General features: G+C 37.2%; 1 long non-coding RNA gene and 1 pseudogene across 1 annotated transcript; both read right to left on the minus strand.

Annotated features, from left to right (window-relative positions):
- Positions 1-1,180: 1,180 nt before the first annotated feature.
- On the minus strand, positions 1,181-7,765 carry LOC128383485 (uncharacterized; annotated as a pseudogene).
- A 108-nt stretch (positions 7,766-7,873) lies between these two features.
- LOC128384029 (uncharacterized) lies at positions 7,874-8,435 on the minus strand. Its single transcript, XR_008324023.1, has 4 exons — positions 8,369-8,435; positions 8,224-8,261; positions 8,096-8,136; positions 7,874-7,991 (listed from the first exon to the last, which is right to left on the minus strand). It is a non-coding gene; the product is annotated as an uncharacterized LOC128384029 (long non-coding RNA).
- Between the last annotated feature and the right edge of the window lie 3,352 nt (positions 8,436-11,787).

Raw genomic sequence — 11,787 nt, forward strand, 5'->3', positions numbered from 1 at the left:
CGGGGCAACAAAAGGCTGGAAAAGTAAGTGGTACTAAAAAGAAATGGCTGAAGGAACATTTTGCAAACCAAATCATTGCATTCTGTTTTCATTTACATTTTACACAGCATCACAACTTTTTTGAAATTGAGGTTGTACAAAACACACATTCATTCATTTTAACTCATTTTAAATTCATAAGTGAAAAAAAAGTTGTATAGATTCCTAGTGACAACTTCCGGAGAGAGCACATGCAGAAGAGCAGGCCATAGACAATACGAATCAATTTAATTTACGTTTAATTTCTAATCCAAGCAGCACTTCGTTAAAGTGCTGTAAATTTAGTTTAGACCCAGTATATAGAAGCTGTAGAATATTTAGTTGATGAGCAGAATGGTTTTAGGAAAAATCGAGCTTGTATTGACCATATTCATTCTGTTTCTACTATTGTTAGAACAAGACTTTCAGCAGGTAAATCAACATTTGTATGTTTTATAGATTTCCAAAAAGCTTTTGACTGGATTCATAGAGATCTACTTGCTCTAAAACTTTTACAAGCGGGGGTGAATGGTAGATTCTATAAAGCACTTAAATCAATGTATAGTTGTCCTGTTGCCTGTATAGAGATAAATAATATGCAGACAGATTGGTTTAGTACCCCTTTTGGTGTTAAACAGGGTGATATTCTTTCTCCTAATCTATTTGCTATTTATGTTAATGATTTGGCCCACAACATCAAAGAATCAAATCTGGGTATACACATGGACAATCTAACTGTTGGAATTCTGTTGTACGCAGATGATATTGCTCTCCTAGCTGAATCAGAAGATGATTTACAGAAAATGTTGAATCTTCTCATGACATGGTGCCACAGATGGAGATTATTAATAAACCAAAGTAAAACCCAGATTATTCATTTTAGAAAAAAAGGCACTCCAAGAAGAAGAAAATATTATCTTTGGGGAAGTAAAATTGGAATATACATCTACATATAAATATTTAGGATTTACTTTTGATGAGTTCATGATGATGGAACCAGGAATTAAGTTGTTAGCAAATTCAGCTGGGAGGGCATTAGGATCTGTGGTCAGTAAATTTAAGATATGTAAAACTCTTGGATATTCTACCTACTCACAACTTAATGACGCTTGTGTTTCTCCTATATTAAATTATGCATCAGGGGTCTGGGGATTCAAGGAATCTAAAACTGCAGATTCCATAGAGAACAGAGCTGCTCGCTGTTTCCTAGGTGTTCATAAGTTTGCTCCGATTTTGGCTGTTCAAGGTGACATGGGCTGGCTTCCTGGTTCTATAAGACGTAAATGTGAGATGATTAGATTATGGAATCGTTTACTCAATATGTCAGAAGACAGGGTCAATAAGAAAGTTTTTATTTGGAGTAAATTAAACGGCTCCCCGTGGGCTAAAGAAATATTAGCTTTATTTGAAGAGGTTGATTTACAGTTTATGTATAGTAATAATTTAACTTGTTCAATAGCCTCATTTAGTGAGAAACTATTTGCTTTATTTAAGATAAAATGGTCAAATGATATTTTATTAAAGCCCAAATTACGAACATATATTCAAATCAAACATAATTATGGCCCTGAACCTTATGTTAAAGCAAACTTATCAAGAAATCAAAGGTCTTTAGTAGCACAGCTGAGATCAGGAATCCTCCCTCTGAAGCTAGAAGTTGGTAGATTTAAAAATATGGTAGAAGATGAAAGGTTATGTGAGCTATGTGAACTTAATGAAATTGAAAACGAATCACACTTTCTTTTATACTGTCCTTTGTATGATGATTTGAGAACTCCTTTATTTACTGACATGTCTGTTAAAAACCCTGAAATGTTCTGGTGCTCTGATGATATCAAAATGGACTGGCTATTTAATTGTAATGTTTTTAAGTTGGCTAAATATGTAACCGAAGCCTGGAAAAAGCGTCAGGACAATCTATATGTTTAGTTTCTATAATGCCTGTTCTCCCGTAATCTGGTTTTCTTTTGTTACTATTTGTGCTTTTTTTCTACTGTTTCAGTGTCTTGTAAGTCCATTTGGGCTGGGCACCCCAGGGTGCAAGACACGTAAATAAAAATAAAAATCAAAAAAAAAATGTATATAATTTTAAATGTGTCACATAGTGGTAATTTACTATTTTGCTTTAATACATGGAAGACAAACATTTACATCACAAACATTAAGAAGCCAAGTTGGTAAAACCATTATTGTATTAACACTATTATCACTGCCAGAAAGTTGCTAATATGATAAGTGGTAGACATTTGTGAATCCATGTAAAGTAAATGCTGAAAGGCGTCTCTCGTTGAGCAATCAGGACCCATTAGGGGAAGTTATAAGGATTATTACATGTATAACATTTAATGAACAATCAAAAACAGCTAAAATCCTTAAGAGGGATTGTACTTTTGATTCTTGAGTGTCTGCCTTTATGTCTGGTGATGGAATGGACAATTCCTCAATTTCTGGAATGATATGTCTCTGTCTCTTCAGTTTTTCTAACATGCTTCACTCAAAGTGGAGCTCAGGGACATCCTGTTTCCACTGATCATCCTTGAGATGTTTCTATAACTTGACTGGAGTCCACCTGTAGTAAATTCAATTGATTGGACATGATTTGGAAAGGTAAACACCTTCTATATAAGGTCCCACTGTTGACAGTGCATGTCAGAGTAGAAACCAAGCCATGAAGTCAAAGGAATTGTCTGTAGACCTCAGAGACAGAATTGTATTGATGCACATATCAGGAGAAGGATAAATCAGTCAAATTTCTGAATCAGTCAAATTTCTGAATTTTGTGGCTCCACGGTTCAATAGATCCCCAGTATCACTCAAAAGAATAGACATACACAATTGATTGAGTTTTATGGATTTTATTAACTACTAATAAATGATGTATAAATAAATGTAATGATGAGTTTGCAATACAATATAAATTCAACAGATTGTTACTCGATATAGCGACATGAATGAAAGATGATAGTGGTAATGGTATTGTTGCTATTACTTACTCTGCCATACAGGTATGGAGGTTTGTCTGGGGGTGACTCAACTTTACTCAACTTCAGACACACAAAACAGAACTCCACTTTACACCTGGGACAGATGATGTTTTTGCTGTGTTTTGTGTTATGTCCCACCAGTTTGCCACAGGTGGGACAGGCACGGATGCAGGGACAGCTAGTGCCCTGATCACATCCTCAAAGATGATCTCTGGACACTTTTTCAGTATTTCAACTGGGTAATTGATACAGTCATCATTATCACAGCGGTCTGAACGTGGAGCTGGACCTTTCCATTCCCTCAAACACTGCCAGCAGAATGTGTAGATCCTCTGTTTCTCAGCTGTGCACACTGGGCAGCGGACGCTCAGATTATTCAGATCAGCTCTCACCACACGAGACTTGCAGCCAGGACACTGTTAAATTATGTTTTATAAAAAGAAAGGGAGCAGGTTTTTTTGTATAGCTTTTTTTTTTTTTTATTACAGGACGGATGAAATTAAATCAGGTTTTAAAATTATGCGATTCAAATACTTACAGATTTGACATTAAAGAAATCCTTAGAGTTGTTAAACATTTTCTCTCTTCAAACTCCTTCATTTCTTCAGGAGTCAGAAGAGCCATTTTACGAACCTCCTCATATGTCCATTCAGCATTATAGCATTCCTGTATTCCACACTTAAATCGGCGCCCACCCTTGGGTATTAAAAACAAAATCAGTCAGAACAAAACCTTCATGTGTTTTTATAATAATCTACAGATAACTGTCAGAAATATAGCCCTGATTTACCTGAATACTTATCGACAACTTTGGCTACAAAGAACTCTTTAACAATTCTTTTTTGTTTGTAATTTTAAGCATTTTCTTAAAGAAATGAGAACATAGAAAAAGAAGATTTATGCAAGTTTGTCATACAAATCACCAACCTCATCCAACAAGTAGCGGCACCAGTCAGTGAGAGACATCGGAGTGACGGAATGAACACAGGACATCAGAGCTCTGAGAGACTTGTAGTCATTAAACAAAACTATGAAACACACACAAGAAAATAATAGTGTTACAATTTGTGGACCGATTGTCTCTCTTGAGTTTGTCACTAGCAGTAAACCATTGACTGTCAATTAAGATCACTGCTTGGGAAATTTAGAAATAATCATCTGATGAGTAGTCTACTTACAATCCATTTCATCTTCCTGGTCGACAAATGTAAGTGTGGAGTCTCCAGGGTCATAACACTTTCCCTGCTCTTTCTCCTCCTGTCCCAAAATGTATCATGTTGGGACAAGAGCAATAACACTTTTCATTCATCTTCCCCTCGGATTTGAAATCGCTCCTAAGATCTGTAACATCACTTGTTGATGCACTTTTTCTTTGTGTATGTTTTGAGGCCATCTTGAGTTTGTACAGTATAGTCCACTGATTTTCTTCCACAGAATAAAGACAGATTCTGTGGCAGAAAGCTTGTCAGTTCCGTCCTCTCTCGTCTTTCAAAGTCAGGCGTGGCTCAAGGTACGCACACACTAATGAAATGCATCCTGTGTTTTAGTTTCTGTTGTATCAGGATCGCTTTGTACCAGGTCACACGTATCTGAAGAAATGTGTATCCAGCTGAATGTAGTTGGACCCAGACAACAGGAAAAAATCATCGATCTTTGTGACAATGTAGAGCAGATGAAGGAGATGACTGCACGGCACCTGAGAGAGAAAATTGTTCAAGAACTGACCCTGTCTACAGGTACGTTTAAAGGCTCTTTAATTAGACCCGACTGATGATCATAATTTTAAATAATAATAATAATAATAATAATAATAATAATAATAATAATAATAATAATAGTAATAATCATAATCATAATCATAATCATAATCATAATAATCATAATAATGATAACAATTTATATTAGTAGTAGTAGTGGTAGTAGTCAATATCATCTGTCATTCAGTAACATATTTGATGGGCTACATCCCAGAAAGACTCTCATTATATCATTACCATATTAAGTGTATTAAGTATTCTTAGTATGAGACTTCTGATCATGTTTAAGGATCCAAGATTTAGGCTACATTAATACCACTTTTTTCTTTTGCTTAGATGATATCTGGATAATCTTTAGAGCTGAGATACTAGAGGAATTGTCCCTTCTGTCATCTTATGGGATCCAACACATGTCCACCATTCACACCCTGCTGATACTTCCTGGAAGCCTCTGATGTGGACAAGGTACAAAGGGTACATAGAGGGGGAAAAACACAGACTTTAAAAAACACTGCCACAGTTATGCCTACCAGAAAACTTGCCTACCAGCATATCTCAGCCGCTTAACTCACACAGCACAACATCACAGTAGTATATTGTGGTTTGAAAAAAGAACGCAGGACTTGTATTATTTAACACTACTGACTAGTGCATTCAAAATGGGCCTGTCATCATTGTTACTGTATGCTTTCCTATTCTGTACATATAAAATGATGGTGTTAGTATTGCAACAACACTGTGGTTAAGGTCAATTTAGCCATCATACATTTTTATTAATTACACCTGTGTTTTTCTACTTAGGGGCTGCTGTCTCATTAAGGCCAGACCGCATGTCAGACTGTCCTTGGGCAAGATAATGAACTCCAAATTGCTCTTGAAGGCTGTGCAATTGGCGTGTGAATGAGTGAATGTAGTTACTTTGTACTGTAAACATGCTGTGGTCAGAAGACTAGATGCAGTTCATTTACTATATTGTGTTTAAATCCCAGGAAAAAAGACTAGGTGACTGTAAGGCTGACACATTCATGTTGTTTTCTATGTATGCCAAACACTGTCTGCGCCAGCATCTGGCACATACCGTATATGAATAACAAGGATAGTGAGAAACCCTGAATGTGTGACAGTCCACGGGGCAGTAGCCTATAATTCATATATTCTAAACAACAAGATGAAGTGAAACAATAATTAACCAAGGCTGCTATATGCTTCTTCAGAAATAAGTGTGGAAAATGTTTTATGTGAAAAGTACTGCAATATGGTTGAAGATGCTGATTGTAACATAGCCTAACTGAGGACTAGAAAGGGTCTCAGAATGGACCTGCCATGCAGCTGTTATGCGTGACCATCCACCTCCCCATCTCCGCTCAGTCTTCCTGGGATCAGCAGTCCCATCCGAAGTCATCAGCCATCACCATCTGGACTCCATGGGGGTATCGAACTGACAGCTGTTCAGGGTTGATGTCCTTGTGGAGTCCAAGCGCCAAAGATTTTATGACTATCATTTATATTTCTATATATAATAAACACAATTATGTTCCATTCTCTTGTCTCTTCTGATTGAAATGAAGTGAGTAATGAAATTAGTTTTTTTATTTGTGTCCAAATTCATTTGCAAACATGTCTCTCTCTTCAGTCAAAAGAATGAGACTACCATCTCATTCACAGTTTTGACCATCTGTCAAAACTGTCAAAATTACGAGAGGTTACTTTAAAAAATATACAGTTTTAATATGGCCTTGCCGCAGAGTTCTCAAAATGAAGCTTTCCTAATATTCAATAGGCTACTGCTAATCTAATTGGCTAACATAAGAGCTCAACTGTCGGCCAAGAAGTTGGAGACAGTGAGAGTATAAGTCACATCCTCCTCTGAATGTTACTGGTCAGTAAAGTAGCCTACTACCCGATTTTTCTCTGGACTGTTCATGTAGAAATGTAGAAAGCGATCTTTCCTGTAATACTTTTAATTTCCTCCAAACAGACACTTGTTTTGAATTGCAGATATTTATTATCATATACTTTGTGATTGGTTTGAACTGTCTTATGAAACAATGAATACCATTCATATCAGCGTAATTGTATGTGATGCAAAACAAATATACAGTGTTCAGTGTGAGAGTCAGAACTGAACAAGAATGTAGTGTAGGTCCACACTGTTGTTATCAGACAGATGTAATAATACAGCAAGTCAATTTATAGTAAAAGTAACTCATTAAAAGATTTTATATTTGCTGCTCTACACACACAAAACAGTCCTGTGCCAAACAGGAAATTAATTTAAAAAAACTAAGTAAACGGAACAAAGAATAAACAGTTATGATCAGAAAGTCAAAATACATCACACAAAAATAATCAGCAGGAAAATATATTACAGTCACGACATGATAGCTAACTGATATCTGTTGAATACACAGCAAACGTGTTAAGCATCAATCAAAAGCTCAAAAATACAAGAATCTTGTAGCTCTACACTATGAACCTGAAGCCCTGTGAAATCATGTGTAGTTCATCTTAATGTGACATTTTTCCCTTTGCTCAAAATACAGAAGCAAGGAGTTATCCTTGATTCTTCTTTTTGTCTGACTTCGGTGAATGTTTGAGATGCCACCATCATCTTCTACCTTTTTCTTTACTCTGAACCTCTAAATTCTCATCAAGGTTAGTTCCTTCAGAGAGCACTTCTCTCAGTCGAGCTTCCGTCTTTACAAACAGTAATCCTGTTGTAGGCTCATTTTGTATCTCTTCTGCATTTGATAGACCAGCACTGTTACTGTACTGTACTATTTTATGATCATACTTGGTGAGATAGTTTGAGGAGGTCTTTGTCCCCTTTCCAAATTGTTCATCTCCTACCAAATCCTCACATGGTCTCTTCTGTGTATCACCATCTAGTCCTCCTCTGCCATTACTCTGAACTTCCAAATTCTCATCAAGATTAGTTCCTTCAGAGAGCACTTCTCTCAGTTCAGCTCCCGTCTTTCTTCCAATGTCCTCTGCATCATCCTTCATAATTCCCCCCCCCCCCCCCCCCCCAGACTCAGAACTGTCCATGTCTCTGCTCTCTTTCTCACCGAACTCAGCAGTGTCATTACTCATTTCTGCTTCTCCCTCACTCTCATGCTTCTCTCTTCTCTTTTCAGCATCTTGACGTTGGTTGTTATCATTGATGTCTAGTGGTAGGCCTTCAGGAGTGGACACTCATTGGTATCTTGAGTACAAGTATCTGCATCCTCCACTAGAAAGTAGGAATAAAATAAATTCAGACAAGGCACCAAACAATTTGAGGTGGTCATTCACACATACACATATGTAAGCATAATGAAAATGTATGCCTCTTACTTTTCTTTTTCTTGTAAAAAAGCAGGTAAGCACTCTTCGATCTAAAAAAAGAAAACACAGAAAGGAAGTGAGGTTATTTTCATATTCAGCAAAATGTATGATGGGAAATAAAAGATGGAGACACTTACTTCTCCACCTGGTTATCCATCTGGAATGGCTGATGATGCTGTTGATGAAAAGAGTAACTAAAGATTAAATGATTAAATAATTGTCACAAAAGTGTTAACTATGATTTGGGAACAACTTCAACAGAGTTGAAGTTATCGATCTTACCACTGAGACTCTGGTATTATCAAAGTTATACCATCTGCCATCATCAGACTTGATTGTTGTAGTGTAATTTCCACTTCTCAGATCTCCAAAATGATGCACAACCTCATACAGTTCATATGTCTGGTTCTGATCAACAATGGAGAAAAATAACAGGCTTTAGGATAGGAATGGAAAAAAAGTGTTATGATAAAACTGTAAAATATTAAGCATACCTCTGGTATCTGTAGGGTGGAGGGAACATCCACTGTGCATTTGATTTTGGCATAGGCCATGCAACTGTAGTCAAATTCAAACCTCTTCAAAAGCAGCACCAAAACATCTGGATGATGTGTCATTACAGATCTCTGAATGAAAAACAGTCCCCAACATTTGTTATTGTGTTAATTATTATGTAATTCCTCTAAAATATAATTAACTCTTAATGGTGTCATTGCACAATTATAGAGTTGATATACTCACGAGAGTAGCATCAGATGTGTCACAATACATCCGGTTCTCTCCATTGATGTTTGAGGTGCTAAAAAAATTCTTAATGCCATCCACCTGAAAAATAAATTCATGTTGTTTGCATTTGAAATCAGCTTCATCACAGTTTAACAAGTATACAATGTTAATAAACACCTTCTCAGTGAAGACCCCTGGCAGGCATTTAAAAGGTGCATACTACCTGCACTTGTTAAGAAGAGATGTGAAGTGGTTTTGAAGCTTTAGCAGTAGAGGTTTATGATGAATATCATGAGATAATTATTTCTTCTATACCTTGTGAGAGGACAGTGAACTCTCCCATGTTCTGTATGATTATGCAGGATGAGGGACATCCATTGTATTTGGACAGTTTGGAGTTTCTTACTGCACACACTGGCAGGTTGAAACCAGCTTTCTCACATACTAAATGATATTCTCACTCTTTTATCCTGTAGCGGATACAATACTTCAACCAGAACTTTGTATGAAAGTAAGCTTGGAAATTATTTTTTTAATTTACATGCACGTATTTATTTACTGCACTTCAGTAATGGTTGATTAGGACAGGAGCACTATAATTTCAATGCTGTTATGGATGAATAAATTTAACCTTTTAACCTTTTTCATACAGAAAAATAAACAAATGAATCATTGTAGTTTTTATGATACAGAATATATGTGTTATCAAATGCAGTAATAAAAGTTAATAAAGACAGCCTTTAATTCTGCACAGAAAGCTAGTGTGTTTTTTAATTTTTGGCCTAAATGTTACATACAATTATAAGGTGCTCGAGCACCTGCCCCTTTGGCCTGAATGTCTGAAGTTCCTGTAAATGACCTTTAATGCAGCCCAGTAAACTCCTAGTATTAAGTATCTTTTATATTTTCTTGTTTCCTAAGTGTTTTCCAATGTTTTTTACCTGGTCATTAGACAGTGGAGATCTAGTCCCCGGTTGCACATTTGCTGGTTGTGTCCTACAAGGTACAGGAGTTGAAGAGGCACTGTTATTCCACAACAACTTCCACTGAGAAATGCAACAACTGAACATTTTGTACATTTTTGGGTTTGATTATGAAACAGAATTCACCTGTCCTGATCCTTTGCAGGCTTGTTGACTAGAAGAGTCAAAAAGACAAACCAGAGGACAGAGACAGAGGCGGTCCAGGCTAGTTTTGCGCCCTGGGCGGACCAACTATTGGCGCCCCTCCCCACAAATCCTTCATCACACAAAAAATAAGATAAATAAATGAAATATAGTATGTAAACACCAAAGTAAATTACACACATCCGTCATCATACAAATGAATAAAATAAAATAAATACATGAAAAATACTAATAATTAACGTAATCTGACAGACTTTCACCCTTTTTACAACTGGCATTAAAATGTTTTCTGGGTGATTAGATTGCTATCAGGGAGTGCTTGACCACATGAACGTGCAGGTTTAAAGTTATTTATTTATTGCATTTTCACATAATCCAATAACTTACATGTAGCTATAACAGTTCTGTATTATATAAATGTTTTATAAATGTATTACAATTTATTTGGAAGCAGCAGTTTGTGTTGTGTGGCCTGGGATCATAACACAGGTCAGTCTACCCCCCCCCCCCCCCCTTTGCTTTTCCGCTGAGAGTGAGACTCACAACCACAACCTGCTCACAGCCTCTGCAGTCGCAAGTTGACCCCCCCTCCCCCTCCCCTTTGCCTTTTCTTCTGACAAACACAGCCTGTATACGTGACTCTCAGCAGCAAGTTGACGTGATAGTAGGGGCGCCTCATTGCCCACTGCACCAACTTGATGTGGAAATGAGCGGTATTAGTCTAGAAAACTGCCTTTTTTTCTTTTTTTGAGGACGGACTTTCCCCCCCCCCCCCTTTTTTTTTTGAGGGCGCTCGTGCGCCCCCAAGTAGATTGCGCCCTGGGCGGTTGCCCACATTGCCCATAGCAAAAACCGCCACTGGACAGAGAGACAGACACAAGAAGGTTGGAAGAATATAGAGAACAACAAGTGCTCAATGAATATAGCTTCTGTTAAAATAGGGACAAATATTCAATGTGGCAAGTCATTGGATAGTACATTCCTACTCAGGAGATCTCTCAAACAAAGATATCTAACATAAGTTTTGTTTTTACAATATCTGACTTTAAATCAGAGGTGCTCACCATGTCCAGTGTTGTCGTTGGGGCCTCGGCTCCCATGGCCTCCATTGTTATGGGAGTGGCTGTTAGGTGAGAAGGACGAGGAACCATTGGCACTGTCATGAGTAGCAGAACCTCTTACTTTCTCCCTGCTCTCCCCACCATCAGTCTGCATCCAGCGCTGTTGAAGATGTCCAGCCTCCTTAAGTGAAAAAAGATATTTGAGATGCAAGACAAATAAAAAGAGAATACAGCAACAGAAAAAAGGAGTGAAGAGAAAATAAAACTCCAGCATGGTTGTAATTTCCACCCTGTCCTACACACACAGTGCAAAACAAACACACAAAGCACCAATGCAACACAGAACATGCAAACAGCGCCAGGAGACTGCAGAGGTTGGAGGGAGAGGGAAGGTGCTCGAGCACCTGCCTCTTTGGCCTGAATGTCTGAAGTTCCTGTAAATGACCTTTAATGCAGCCCAGTAAACTCCTAGTATTAAGTATCTTTTATATTTACTTGTTTTCTAAGTGTTTTTCCAAGTTAAGGTCATTAATTATCTCATTAGTTTAGGTAGTAAGGTTCTCAGGGAGTAATTTATGTTTAGTTTAACGCAGACTGTGCATCACTTCATGGCTATTAAAGGGCAAACAGCAACATATAGAGGCAGCCCCAGCGTCAGGTGGAGAGACATAAATACATTTAAATCAGAAACTGGTAAGGAATTGATATGTGTATCTGGATAAATTAATGTTTTAGGAAATATTTTTATAGGCACAATCTGTCATATATATCAGAATAAAATCCAGTG

Source organism: Scomber japonicus, chromosome 22 (assembly GCF_027409825.1).
Source record: "Scomber japonicus isolate fScoJap1 chromosome 22, fScoJap1.pri, whole genome shotgun sequence".
Classification (NCBI taxonomy): Eukaryota; Metazoa; Chordata; class Actinopteri; order Scombriformes; family Scombridae; genus Scomber; species Scomber japonicus.